Genomic DNA, 13,163 nt, shown 5'->3' with positions numbered 1-13,163 from the left:
TGTCTCCTTGTGTATGACTGTCCTCGGCTGGATTGTGAATCAAAGGGGATCTGTTTGTTAATTGTTTGCAGGAAAACCCAGAAATACCTTTTATTTCAAGGGATGTGGGTTTCTAGCACTGCAGCCTGTGTTGGTGTCTGGTATAAATCGTACTGTGTTTTTTAGCATTTAGCAAGGAGTTCACAGCACAACGGCAGTCCGCTGTTGTGGGAATGTTTAATGGGGTGAAATACAGCCAGAAAAGGAAGGCAATAGTGCTGCCGGCCTGCTATTTGGTATCCTGCATTTTCTTCCTTTCACATCTTGCTGTTTCTAGTCTCTCAAAACAAGGATTCCAAGAAGCATATTTAGATTTACAATGAACGTCTATGCTGGAGAGCGTCCTGTTACCAATGCTACCTATTTGTTTTGAAGAGTTGAATATAGTTATGTGATTAATTTGGGTTCATTGTACAACAAGAAATATGATTCATCTTTCATGTGATGAACAGTGACATCATTCAAAGTGTGAAATTGATAAAATCACACGTGATCCCAGTATTCTACTTTAGTGTGGAGGAAAGAAATGTAAAGGCACTGTGACATTAAAAAATAAATAAAAATGATTGTTCGTAGTGCTGTAGGCGGTTATGTTCACTTAAGATGGTTGAGACGCTAATGTTACGTTCTTTGAGTTTTACCTCAGAATATTCATTTAATTGACTTGAATGCTAGTAGCCTACGCACAAGGTGTTGTATTTCCATCAAATGGTTAACACACAAAAAAAATATTTCAGGACCTGTAAGCCTTACAAAAAAAAGCTGTTTTGGGGTTTTCAAACTATGCTTTAATAGTATTTTACTATCTCTGTAATGTATTACATCAACATATTATTCTACAAGATGTGTATATTTCTGCATAGTGATTGATTCTATTTAGTATACTATGATTTGATAATAAATGAATATTATAACTCATGTATGTGGACTTGAGTGTTACTTTTCTGCTGTCAAACTTGTGCCGACCGGCTTCTTTTTTATTCATGCTTTATTACATCTTTCTAACATGACTGGAGCTTGTGGAACACACCCAAACTGTGTAGAGGCATTGCCTGTACTTACATCATTGTCCCAAGGCCTGTAGTGTCACCATGGTGTACAATGGTACAAACTACTGAGTCAGGTAGCTGTTGACAGGAGTGCTCAGATCAGAATAGTATCTGGCTGAGCGGATTGTAGCCATTGTGCGTACGCGTGCATGCAGGTTATTTGTCTCTTTGAGCAACACACCATTGTTTATTTCCCCCTTTTGTTTATACCCATTTGGCACTGTGAATTCATGTGGAATGGCTGGGTTTTATTGTGTTGCAACATAACCCATATCTTGCTTAACAAAAGGCTCGTACCGTCCATAGAGGGGCTAACTGCACGCAGATGGTGTCATAAACCTTATTCTGGATCTCGGCACGGCTGCAGGGCAATTCTTCTGCTGAGCACCGAAGCTCAGCGGAGTGTGGAGAATCTGAAGTGGAACAGAGCAGCTCATTGTTGTTGGGGAGAATTAGCAGTAACTTGATGCTAAAGATGTCTCGTATACAAATTAAAAGGTTCTTTATTTTGCCCCTGCAGCTTTAGAGCTACTTAGTTTTCCATCTACGGTATACATGTTCCCAATTTCAACATGCAATCACCATCAATTTTTATAAAGTGCAATTAAATGACCCGTATTGATTAGGGTCATACTATACAAGTGACATACTCCAAGGATTATCGTGGGCCTATGTTGTTCATTTTATGTTTTATAAGTAGTCGCAGTAGCGATGGTGCGTCTGCTATGATCAATACTATTATCATCAGTATTATCATTATTTCAGCAGAAGTAGCAGAGGTATAATTGCGGCTTCCTGCACATGTAGTGAACCTTTACTGACAGCAGAGGGCAGGATCCACAAAACAAGGATTTGCCCTTGAATGCAACTTTCCATCATCAGTGATAAAGGCAACTTTAATAGTTGTTGTAATGCAAGTAGTTATGGTTTTATTCATGTTTCAGTCATAAACTTAATTAAAAAAACGTTTTTGTTCTGTTTTCAGAGTCATTTAAATTGTTTTCAGCCATACACATGTATGCATTCATATGTTTTATAAAACAGAAACAACATCGTAGACAGTAGTTGTGCAGTTTGCTTTGGAAGAACACGTTTGTACCGATACTATCAGATAAGGTCAAAGGTGTGTGTACAAGATAACATGATTCTGCGTTATCACATCTACAGTATATTATTTATCTAGGTTACTTTCTGTTTTTACTTTTGATTACAAAGCGATGGATAAAGTCACATCAGATGTTTTGGCCTGGTTGTAATAAAGATATGCTGGGACATTGAAAAAAAACCCAACAACCTCCGCTCCCTCTTTATCAGGGAGCTGGGGATTCCCAAAGGTTTGCGCGCTCCTGGGTAGAGGAGAGTTGGAGGAATGAAAGGGTTGCACATTCCTGACCGATGGCATAAGACTTCCCATCAGTTGAGCGGGAGGGAATTGGAAAATAATGCCTCTTTTTCCAAGTTGAAATAATTTGCAGTTATAGGCGGTGAAGGGCATCTCTCGTAAGCACGTGCTTTCGCTGTCCCGGGGCAGGGACCGAGTCCAGAGGTTAAACTGCAGTCTAATTTCTATTCTTTTATAATAAGAACAACACTAATACAAATCAATATATATATATAATAAGTAGAGCAAACCTGTCTTTGCCGATCACATTGAACAAATTATTACCAGACGTATTGCAAATATATTCATCGTCCGAATGAACCTGTCCCAGATATACATGTGGCTGAGGTCAGGCCCATCTGGCTCCAGATTGGCAGATGACGGGCAAGCACGGTAACTGATTGAGGATGGTATACGTATCATGTGGTGGGCTGGCTTGCATGCATAGAAGCAGGTATTTTGTTGACAATATTCAATAGTCGAGTGTGTGGAGAGTTGCTACAAAACTATATATTCAAAAGGGAGGGGGGGGGGGTATGGGAAACGGTGTAGGAGACACGCCGCATGAAGTCTGTGACTGGCTATATGGTGCGAAATTGTTGCCAGACATTCCAATATGGTGACAAATACGCATAGACACACACACACACACGACCACACACACACGCGCGGGACCACAAAGTAACCCAGAGCCGCAGTTATTGTCCTCCTGACCACAGCTCTGTGGGGAGAGAAGAAGATGCTGCATTCATGTACCGTTGGATATTTGATCTTGCGCTCAACACGTTGTACTCACGACAAGAGCACAGTTAAATGCATATATCTAGCATATACCACATTAAACAAAACCCTGCAGTAACTGTAACTTCCATACCAATATTATGCCAGTAAGTGACATATGTCACACCCTCTGTGCACCTTGTTGCCTCCAAGTTCCTATCCAGTGCAGTGCACACGGCAAACTATTTTCAGGAGCTAATGCTCAGGAACGAACCTATGCTCCTATGCTAAATAATACGATGTGGTCTTTGTGGGATGCACCACGTGAACATAATATCTATTAAAATGATTATGGTCTTAAAATAAAAACAACTACCATCTCGTGGTTATTGGCTTCAAACATGTACGGTCTAAATCATTGTTTTACTATGTTATGACATCACACACAAACTACTGTACATGTTCAGCTTGTTTTTACTGTAGTGTGGTCTAAATGCTAATTGCCCTATTTGCAAAAAAAAAAAAGAGTCCTGGTTTAGAGTTTGCTGTACAGTATTCCGAGGAGTCCCTGAATGCATCACAGCAGAGAGAGAGAGCGGGTTCTCACCGCAACACGAGTTGCTGCATCAACTGTCTCTCCGCGGGAGCTGTTGAAGAAGCGAGCCAGTCTACGAAAAAGTTACAAGGACATGTGTTAAACTAGTCAGTGTGCAAAGTTTAGACGGATGCGCACGCGACCTGACAACGTTGGTGGGTAAGTGTGTGCCACGGCACCTTCACGTCAATACACCTTTTTCATGGGTTGCGTTGCACGAGCGTTTGTGGTCGTGAGTGTGGTGCGTTTGTGAAGTGTCAGTGGTTCCCAAACTTGCGTAAAGGAAGCCCCAAAGTCACTAAATATCAAACTAATAGTAGTGTTCATGCCTTCACCTGGGTTTGTCCCGGTACACGCATTGCTGTGTAAGAAGGCTATAGCGCTGACGAAGTTTGTTTGTGTTTATTTACATTGCGTATCATTTTGACGTGATTGTTTTGTAACCTAAGCTGCTTTCACTGTCACTTTAAACGTTGTTTGCGCGCTGGCGCATGGTAGTATTTTAGTTTGACAGGTCAGGTTATTGTTTACGTAGGAAGAGTCCCCCTAGAGCACTAGTGACCTTTAACTCTTTTGTGAGTGATGTTGCAGCGACAGTTGCTCTAACTTAAGTGTTGCAAATGGAAATGAAAAGGAAAATGCAGCTCTCATAAACAGAAGAGCAGGACTGTTGCTTTGTGTCGCTGGTTCAGAGGCAACACACAAAGATGCAACTTACAACCACGTTCCTTTTAGAATATATTATCATAATACTGTGGTTGACAAAATCCACAGTATTTTTCTTTTGCAGACTGGATCAAGACTTTGATTTCTGCCCAGCAGTTTGAGAGAAAGGTGTGGTGAAATAAAGACATCTGCAGCAGACGGGGATGGGAGACTGGTTGGACTCGTTGAACGCTCTGTTCTCTGCATTAGTGCATCCTCACTTCCACCAACAGTAGGTGCTTCCCATTTGTTCAGTTGTGGAGCAGCCCCAGGCTTTGTCTTGATGACATCACCCTTTTTTTCTTGTGTTGGAAGAGAAATTAAAGGAGCACCTATGGAGTTTTTTGTAATGCTTTGCTATGCTTAGTTGCTTTTTACCTCCACCAACTGTCGATCTGCAGAATAGCGTGAAAACCTGTGGCAGGAAAACGTTTTGTGTCGTGCACGTGCGTGCTCGTCCCATGTGTGCAACAAGAAAGTCGCAACTGCTGCATCTCTATTTGCTCAAGGCTGGATTTTAGGCAAAGGGGAAAAACACCCAACAAAGCAATTACTGTATGTAATTGGATATTTAAGCCAGATGACATGCAGCAGAGTCTTGGAGCCTCAGTGTTTCCCTTCGCTTGAACCAGCCTCTGATATGAACTTACTTTGACTTGGTCTTGTCCGGGGGAACAACTGGGGATTGATTAACTAAGTGGCTGAAAAAGATGACAACTTCACTGACATCTGGATTGTAGTTAGGCTACGGCTTACAGTCTGCGGTGTGCCATATGCTTGCATAATGTTCAGTCCATCCCCCCCCCAAAATTTCATGAAATCTTGAAATAAGAAATAGCTGATTGCGCAGAGCAGACATGACAGACCAGTTCCATTAGATTTTAATGAATAGGATGAAAAAAAAACTTCAACTCATAGCCAAAGGCTCTGCACCAGTGTGGTACGGACATGGTTCACTTCTGTTATGCCTCAACACGCTTTCTGTGGTTAGTTGTCACATACGCACACATTCGCAAACCCCGGCACTCGTTTTATTCTTCAGTTAAGCAGTCTCCCCCCTTTTGAGTCATCTCTTTACCCTCTTTGTTAGCGAGCGCATGCACACACACACACACACACACACACACACACTACCATTCACACACTCATCCACCGAGAAGATACAGTCACCCTTTCTTGAGTCAGCCCTCTCCATCTGTTGTTACACTAAAACGCGTATAAACAGATACTCTCGCACACATAGAGCCCCCCCCTCTCTGTTTCTGTGCACTTTCCGCTAGGCGTCTCTCTCTGCCCTGCCCTCTAATCAAAGCCATATGTTCTCCAGGTTCCTTGCATGAAAAGTCTGTTCTGTTTGCAGCACTGTTGCCTCTCGCTGCGTTACTGAGAGGGGAGACCGTGTTGAAAATCAAAGGTATACCTGCAGCGGATTGCAGGTTGATGTTCCATCCTTTTTACTTTACTGTCGTTTCCTTTTCTGTCTGTTTTGATTCCTGAGCCATCAGTATTGTCTCCAAAGCTGGTAATGGGAAGATGGATATAGTTTTCTTTCGCTTTAATCCTTTTGCGTGTTTGTTTCAGTAGTTATGAGCTCTCCTGGTGGCTGGTTTGATAAAAAAAACAATCTTTATGAATAGCGTTATTGAATCCTGACACATCACAGTGTTTAAGATTTTCAGGGTGTTTAGCTCCACGTCGTCTCTTCAGATGAATCAACTGTCTTTCCTTTATTAATCTAAAGCCAAGTTCTCATATGAACTACGGACGATGTCTGGAGAATCAGTTTCCCTTTCACACATGTAGCACACAAGAGGAGTTTGTGTTTCCAGGGCGTTCTCACCTGATGGAAACATATTGCTTGGTTTAGGCTAGGGTTGGCACCTGGGAGGTAGAGCTGTGTACTTGCAAGAATCTGGCAATTCAGTAGGCGGGACATGACGCAGGAACACCACGGTCACCTTGCCGGTTCACAATTTGGTCATACACAACAGAGCCTCTTGCCGTTACTTGAAATTTGACAATTTCGGCGTTGGCTCTTACCGACAGAAGCTCCGAATCATGACGTCTGTCCAGTTAGACATTCTCGTTGCACTCTTTGCAGAAATGGCTCCCGTTCTTTACCCTCGTATGTTTGTATTCTTCCAGTTTCACGCCAGTCGCTAGGAAATATCATCCAATCACTCACTGTGAATTCTCCGAACAATGAGCGCTCTATTCACATGTTTGCTCAATCGGACATTACTCTTACTTTGGAGTAGGGAGCTGGCAGGGTAAAGTCTGCTAAATGTCCCGTCTAACTGATTTGGACATTTGCGCTCTCATCCCGCTTCTCCGGGTAATGTCGAGATAAGTTCAGGGTTGCAGTGCGTGTGTGAAAGGGGATTAAGAAACCCAATATGTGACTTAACAGAAACATAACCAGCACTCTTGTTATGTGGGGGACCCACCAGAAACTGGCATGTGACTCAAAAATGTAGCAATACTCCCAAATGAAGGGTAATGCATATTCTTCTAGTAAGGGGATGCCATCCTGTTTCTCTGTTTTTGGATGAAGTAAAGATTCAATTCAGTTTTCTTTACTGGAATAAACAGACCAGAGGATGGAGAGCAGTTTTCCATCAGTCGTCACCCACTTGAGCTGTGGTTCTCTGCCCGAAGCTGGCTGGGTTCGATCCACTGGGTTTGGGGCTATTTCGAGTACTTGCAATTGCTTCAATTAGGTCAGGATTCAGATGTACCCGTTGTAAAAAAAATGTATATTTATCAGAGGTATATAGAATATAGTCACGTTCTTTTTCTCAGAAAATGTAACTTTAACATTTAGATGTTGATTCTTTTGAATTTGCGGTGTTAAATGCTGCAGGTTTGAGGACAGAAACAATGCACGTTTCTGATTAGAAACCTGGTCCCGTTGTCCCTCAGCAACACAAACATTCAAATTAAGATACAACTTTCCTACTGCGTGTTGCTGTTAGAAAGATTCACATGAAATAGAGGATTTTCCCCTCATATTCTAAAGCACACCATTTTTTCTTTTTCTTCCCAGCTGCACTGATCTCTCTCTCTTTCTATCTGGGTCGTCAAACTGCACGGTAACATTTGTCCGTTTCTTTTCTACTGCGGCCAGTTTAAGGAATGTGATTCTATTGTAGTCATATGATGCGTCTTTTCTTCTCTGACCCCCTGTGCTAAAGTAAGGGGGGGGGGGGGGGTCCTTTGCATGAAGAGTGTGTGGTTTCCAATACAGTTCCACAACACTGAGTATCCTTACTTTATGCTGCCTAGTTTAATTAAATGCTTCTTGAGCATACTCAGTGCTCTTAATAAGCCATCACTGTGCACTGTGGCTGTCATGTTGCTACTTCTCTTTGGCCGCTCACTGTAGCTTTATTGCAAAGTTTCGTTGAGTAGTTTCATAATATTCCAGGGAATACTTGTCAATAATATTTTAGGGGTAAATATATTTTCTCTAATAGCCAATCCGGTGGTTTTGGGGCAAGATTTGGACTGATAGCAATGCAAAGTGTTGCATTACAGTCTCCAACGTGTGATACTAGCTTTTTTCCTTTTCTCCCCTTCTCCTCGTTACTTTACTCACTTCTCTCTTAGATTATAACATTTTTTAAATTAGTTCATATTTGGCGCTTTCTTGACGGTTAGCAGTCTCCTTTTTGGCATCTCCAAGCGTTCGTGACTGACAAGATAATCTCAGTGAAATCTGTGTTTTCACTGCGCGACTGTTTCTTTGCAGTAGGGTGACACCATGTTGGAGCGTCACCCTATTGTACTCACATGGCATGCCTTTTTTTCTTTCCCGTGGCCCCCCCGCACAACAGAAAAGGGGATTCCTTCTCTCCCTGACCTGCTTATTATGCTGGCGGAATGCTAAAGATCCAAATGCTGAATCCTAGCGCGAAGTATTTACTGGAGTATTTTGGAGGCTTAGGAGGATAAGTGGCATTTCAGCTCAGTTTGAAATACAGCTCATTTTACACTTTTAGATCATTTAGATCATTTACTCTCTCTCTCTTCCCTTATTCACTGACTGTGTAGCATCAAAGTAAGCGTCGAAATATTATTAAACATGAAGCATAAAGGTTATTGCCAGTAAGTCTTGGTGCTGCTTTCCACCTCGGCTTTACTTGCCTGCACACCGTGTGAAGTTGGACCTAATCAAATACCAGGCCATGAGTCATTATTTGGATGAGTTGCGAAATAATCCCCCATGAATGAACATTAGAAAAAGGCTTTTATGTGAGCATGAAGGCCTCCTGTTGAGGACACACACAATGATTTAGGTTGTGGTCCTGAGGCACGGACTCATTAAAACTAATTGTTACTCATTTTGATTGACTACTCAGGAGACAGAAGGTTATTATAAACACAATTTGAGTTTAAATTCATAATTTCAGTAAGTGTTTGGATGCCTCGACACCAAAAAAAAAACTGTGGTGAACTTGTATACTTCCATTTATTCAAATACAGCGACATGGACATCACATTAATTATACATTTCTTTCCCATCTGTCTCATTTTAGTTTTATTGTTGTTATATTATCCTACTTATGATGCCAGGAATAGTGTCAGTGCACCGGCTTTTCACCACGGAGCAAAGGTTATAAAACACATTTGTTATCATTTTTTTAATAATTTGACAGTCATTGATCATTTTACTTCATGCCTGTAAGATGCCCTTAAAATGCACCGAAATCCTCACCAGTCAAATTTGAGACCTCACTGATGTGACACTGCACCACATTGAAATACTGTAACACGCCCTGTGTGTGAAAGCAACATGAGTATTACACGGTTTAATCTCCAAAACACTTACACTGAACATCATTTTCTAATTCATGTACGGCAGTTTAGAAATACCCGTTTGAGATAAATGAGGGAACAACTGACACACACCTTCAAATACAAAAACAATAATATTTGGTTGTTAACCATCTGATTCTGATTACTGTATATCTTTTTTTCTTCAGGACTGTCAGAGGTGCTGAGATCATCCTCTTTTCCCTTTCATCTACATGTGTTACACTTTATTGCAGCTCGGAACATGTTGGTAGTACCGAGCAGTTCTCTTTTTAAAGCACGACGAGCAGACAGCCGTCTGTCCTTATTTCATCAGGCTTCTCCAGCGGTGCAGCCGAGATCACAGTTTTCATTGGCTTCTATTGAAGTACACAAAAGTTTTTAAAGCAATGTACAAGCTGATGTTCAAAATGTTGCCATTTTCTAAGGAAATAAAGAAAGTTCAGATAATCCAGCCTATCTGGGTCAGTCTAAATAAGCAACCAAGAGCCCGTGTGCTATGGTTTAGTATCCATTGCTTCATGGGCAACACATACATATTAATCCCCCGCTAAAACCCAAATTATATATATGTTTTTATGTTCTATTTTTAAGTATTACACATGCATTTTTCAGTAAAAGGTGCGAATAGCTTCTTACAGAACAGCTTAAGCTGCTCTGATCTATTTCATTGAGTTTCCTTTTAGCTGTGACAGTTGTAACTGTTCAGCAGTGCACTTTGTAAGTCCAGGGCTTTTATTGTGAAAGATAAGAACAGAATGAGCGGTATGGTATACACTGCTAATTTGTCACGGTTAAAGGGAGTAATAAAGATTTCCCTCTTGCATCGGAATAGTGGAGATGGTTTGTTGATGCCTTTTTATTCACAATGCGAAAGCTCAGAAAAAACGACCTGGGGGGAAAAAAATGATCTCGCCGCGTAATATTCATGTTCTATGATGACAAAACAGTTCGAAAAATATATTGATATGCGAAGTGATTGCACGAAAAAAGGCGGTGTGTAAAGGCTTTTACTCCCACCAACAAAACCAATAAGTGCATTTCCTAAAATGTTAAACTATTGCTGTAATACTGAGGAATAATCCCCACTCACGGTGTATTTAGACCATCATAGATATATAGTGTCTCATTTAGTGGAGAGACCATTCACAAATATCTCTCCATATAAAACAGCTCTGTGTCTCCCTGCACTCCTTTGTTTTGTGCCGTCACTGTCAGTCAGATGACCGTCGAGGTGAAACATTTATGTCCACAAACATTCTGATTGGCTGCTGAACTTGAGACTGACTGGGAGGCCCATCCCTCATGTCAGTGACCGTCTTTGTCTCTCTCTCTCTTTTTCTCTCTCTCTCTCTCTCTCTCTCTCTCTCTCTCTCTCTCTCTCTCACTCTCACTCTCCCGCTCTGTCTCACTCAGTTGACAACAGGACAGTGAGCAGGAATTCACCTGGAAAACCTGGAGCATTAGATTTAAAGAAGACATTTCACAAGGCTTATTGGCTACATTAATGTAAGTTTTGCCAATTTGCAAATTATAGCTATTAATAACATATATATATATATATATATATATATATATATATATATATATGTAGGAAAAGAAGCCTGGTATCATGAGTGCCATGTGCTGGACAGTACTGTATACATGTGAAGTAGAAGTAATCAAGGGTTTTCTTGGTCAGTGCACTTGTCACTCTGTGTGACCTGGTTTCCTGTGTGTGTGTGTGTATGTGTGCGTGTGTGTGTGTGGGAGGGGGGTCTGTCTGCAATTTTGGCCCAAGGCTGAGATTTAGCCTGAGAGAGCCATTTGCTTTCCCGGCCAGGGTCAAAGTTCAGCTGATAACAATACTTTGATCTGTGCTGAGCGTGTGTGCGTGGTTGTTTTTAACTAACTGCAGAGATGGAATCATGCTTTTTAATTACATCTCTGGTGTGTATTTGTCAATTTCACCTTTTGAAATAATCACACAGCACGTTTCTTATGGTGGGGGTGCCTGTGTTGTTCTCTTTAGTCTTTATTTTTGCCATTTAATTTGTCATATGAATGAGACACAGTTCGGATCATAAAGACGAAGTAAACGGCTGTAACGCATCTAAAATCAAACTCAACCTTACTTTGAGTCCACATGCTTCTATTTCAAGTAACCACAGTGTGGAAAAGCTTTTCCTGTTGCTCATTTCAGAGTGTTGCTGAATTAGCTTGATGGCAAGCACAGCTGTCTGTCATGCCCCTCGGCACATGGCTTCAGGATTTAAAGCTACAGTATGTAACGTCTTGCCTGAGGTTGCAAAATTGTGATGCTCGTCTCGCCCTCCCGACCCGTAATTGGACAGGTCCATGCCTCAACATTTGGAGCGTGTCAGCGTGTGTCCTCAAGTGACATCAGCCTTAATGTGACAGCTAGCATCTGTGCAGCCACTACATGAGCCGAAGCAGTGGATGTTGAGCACAGATGGTTCCCAAGTAGAACACAGTTGTTTTCCATGTTTTTTTTTTAATTGCATCTTGTCTGCACATTTAGTTTAGCTGCACTTTCGTTTCTCATTTCTCCTCCCCATTTGTAGTAGTGCTGACTTGTCTGTGCCACGGTTTCTAATCTCTCTTTTACAACTACTTCCAGGCAATTGGGAGAATATGCATTTACACACAGGTGCACACAAATATGTATCATTATTGTATTATTTATATATATTCTTATTTCAAATATAAGAGAACAGGGGTTGAAAGAAATTATGATTTGAAGCCAAAAGGTTAGTGTTTCACATCTGGCAGGAATGACAACACACGTAGTGGCACAACTTTTGCTATATCTGGTTGGTCCTGTTTGACTGTGACACATGCAGGTGAGACTCTTCCTGTCATGGGTTGGGGTGGGCACTTATGCTAATGCAGATCAGAGTGCTCAAGAAATGACATGATTGCTAATAACTTGCTGATTAAGACTTCTGAAAACCTCCTTGATGTTGTTTAGCTCAGCCGTAGTGTAGATTTGTCCCTCAATCATTGAAAAATGGAGGTTCAAACGTTCCTGTTTTGTCTGAGGTGTTGTGAGAACACGTAGGTGTCTCCTTTTAATCAGCAGTGTAGCTCCAGTCAAGCTGCTCCCACAGTTTCAGTTTCAGTCAGAGGTAGGCTGATATTGTGCAATTGAAATCCAACACTAACCTTGAAGATTGTAGTTAGCCAAATTATTTGGGCTAGTATACTTTGTGTTTTTTTTATGTTTGGGTTATGTTTTGATATTAATTGTATTTCATTAAATAAGAAAAACATCATTAATTCTAGGAAGGGACAATGAATATTTTCTTATTGTCATGTAAGACAGATCATTAGGTTATTAAAGGCAGAAGCAAATCCCATGATCACTAAACACGTCTTCCCTGACTTCCCAAATCTGTTATATGAAAGTCCTCAAATCCCGTTTGGACAGTTTCCTCGAGCCTTATTTTGCGGCGCTGTTGTGTAAATTGTGATGCGTGATATTAATTTAAATTTTTACATTTTCATTGTGAAGTCAGAATCTGGTAAAATAATTAGTGTGTTGCATGTTTTTCATGCACAATGAGGTAATTTGTATTTATTTAGTTGATTATTAAAGCCCATTTTGAATACAACTTCTTGTAAAGACCTTCTCTGGCCTCCAACATTCTATTTTTACTCCAGGTTTATTGGCTTCTGGGAAATTCTGAATCTTAGCATGGCTCTTATTCCTTATTGCAGGAGTGGCTAACGCGCTCTCTGCAACTCCCTCCAGTACAACAATAATGATACCAAGTGATCAGTTAATGTCCTGTAGTGTAGCGCTGGCTTCAGTTGACTCAAAATGCCTGCGGAACAATGTTCTGCAGTGAAAAAAATG

At 41.1% G+C, this 13,163-nt stretch overlaps 1 protein-coding gene across 10 annotated transcripts in view; it reads left to right on the top strand.

Annotated features, from left to right (window-relative positions):
• Window positions 1-3,803: 3,803 nt before the first annotated feature.
• The window catches only part of plce1 (phospholipase C, epsilon 1), a 73,012-nt gene continuing 63,652 nt past the window's right edge, over window positions 3,804-13,163 (top strand). For 6 of the 10 annotated variants that reach the window (XR_013767569.1, XM_079182358.1, XM_079182360.1 and 3 more), the window contains exon 1: window positions 3,804-3,943. The gene's annotated coding sequence lies outside the window, so the exon portion shown is untranslated. Of the gene's footprint in view, window positions 3,944-4,574; window positions 4,722-10,772; window positions 10,814-13,163 lie in introns of those variants that run through there. The other 4 variants (XM_079182353.1, XM_079182354.1, XM_079182356.1 and 1 more) reach the window with 3 other exon arrangements.

The sequence above is a fragment of the Pholis gunnellus genome, assembly GCF_910591455.1.
Source record: "Pholis gunnellus genome assembly, chromosome: 21".
Lineage (NCBI taxonomy): Eukaryota > Metazoa > Chordata > Actinopteri > Perciformes > Pholidae > Pholis > Pholis gunnellus.
Note: the sequence above shows the minus strand (reverse complement) of the source record. Positions and strands in the feature narration are given on the sequence as shown.